The sequence below is a fragment of the Juglans microcarpa x Juglans regia genome, chromosome 4D, assembly GCF_004785595.1.
Source record: "Juglans microcarpa x Juglans regia isolate MS1-56 chromosome 4D, Jm3101_v1.0, whole genome shotgun sequence".
NCBI lineage: Eukaryota > Viridiplantae > Streptophyta > Magnoliopsida > Fagales > Juglandaceae > Juglans > Juglans microcarpa x Juglans regia.
In genome coordinates, this window is record NC_054600.1 from 16659744 (window position 1) to 16661474 (window position 1731).

A 1731-nucleotide genomic window follows, 5' to 3' on the forward strand; every position below is an offset into this window, starting at 1 on the left:
TTTGTATGAGAATCTGGAAAAGTTGTAATGACGAGATGAAATGAGAGTATTTCTGTATCCAAACGAGGCCTAAAATTGACAAACTTGTGTCATTTTTTCATCACTCATCAAGTTAAGCATGCTCTCACAAATGACATGGCTTAAAGCATGTCCTATAACAAGGTGATGATATGGAGACAAGGTTGGTCAACTTTTATAATTAAAAGACAACCAAAGATGTTTCGGTCCTGAAATTAGAATCGGATCTGATTATAAGACATTGCAATACATCTAATGGTGATGGATATAGTCTTTGAGGAGATCCATATATACCCCATGGCAGGAGACCACTAAGTCATATGAGAGGACAATCCTATATGATGAATGGGAGAAAAAGTCGCACAACCCACTAGGAGGGTGAAACTATGCATGCAGGTTACAAAATATAGTGAACAATGTATAATGATAAATGTTAGAATTTGGGATAAGGCAAGATAAAGATGGAAAATGAGCCTGTGGATAAATGTTGCATTATTTGGTATTTTATTCATGTTATTATGATTCAATTTTATTTAGTTTCTTGTTAATAATTGTTGCATTTATTGGTGTTATTTTTATTTGGATAAAGGCTCATTTCTACATATTAAATATCTATTTGTTCATTGTTGCACATCCATTATTATCGGATGAATGTTATTCATGCATTGGTATCTGCTCAATGTAATATGCTCATTTGCTCAAACTACTGGCACTGGATCTTCCACTTACTAAGTTGTTGAACTCACCTATTTCCCTTCCTTTATTAATAGATGACACTTTATATCAAAACCACAATTGAAAAATCTTGAAGTATGGCAGTTATTGTAATTGTAGATAATCATACCCAAATGCTTGATGGAGGTTTGTGAGTCTTCTCCTGGACAGATGCTCGTCTGAGAATAATTAATGACCAATGGCAGGATATATGGGAAAACCAAGGATTTTCCTCTAACCTCCTGATAGTCGAGATATACTAGCCCCCGGTAGCACCCGTTGTAATGATTTCCATCCTTATACTGAGGATTACCTTCGCCCTACATGCACACCCACACCATCATACATCATGTTTCTAGCCAATACTCCCCAACTTGATTTTAAACCAGGTATGATACAGATACTTCCCACCTTTTATGGTTTAGAGAATAAAAATCCTTATGTGCACATTATGGAGTTTAAGGAAGTAGTTGCTACTTCACATAGTCATAATGCTACAGATGATATTGTGAGATTTAAGTTCTTTTCTTTCTCTTTGAATGATAGAGCAAAGAGCTAGTTGTACTCACTAATATCACTAACAATAGGATCATGGAATGAGATGACACAAACCTTCTTTAACAAATAATTTTTCCAACATAAGACCAGTACTTTGAAGAGGCAGATCCCCACCTTTGCACAAAAGGATATTGAGACTTTGCATCAAGCTTGAGAGAGGTTTAAGAAGTTGTTGAGTATATGTCCTCACCACGGGTATAAGAATTGGCGCTTAGTTAGTTATTTCTATGAGGGACTTATACCTAGAGAACGTCAATTCATAGAGATGATGTGTAATGGTGAGTTTTTGCAGAAAAATCCAGATGAAGCCATAGAATATCTTAATGAGCTTGCTGAAAAAGCTCACACTTGGACCAGACCTAGTGCTACTGAGAGTACAAATAGGTTGGAAATCCAAATGGTACTGGAATTTACAATCTTAGGGAAGATGATAACCTAAAA

At 35.6% G+C, this 1731-nt stretch overlaps 1 non-coding gene across 1 annotated transcript; it reads right to left on the bottom strand.

Annotated features, from left to right (window-relative positions):
- Positions 1–1380: 1380 nt before the first annotated feature.
- On the bottom strand, positions 1381–1488 carry LOC121261777. Its single transcript, XR_005939997.1, has one exon. It is a non-coding gene; the product is annotated as a small nucleolar RNA R71 (small nucleolar RNA).
- Positions 1489–1731: the final 243 nt, after the last annotated feature.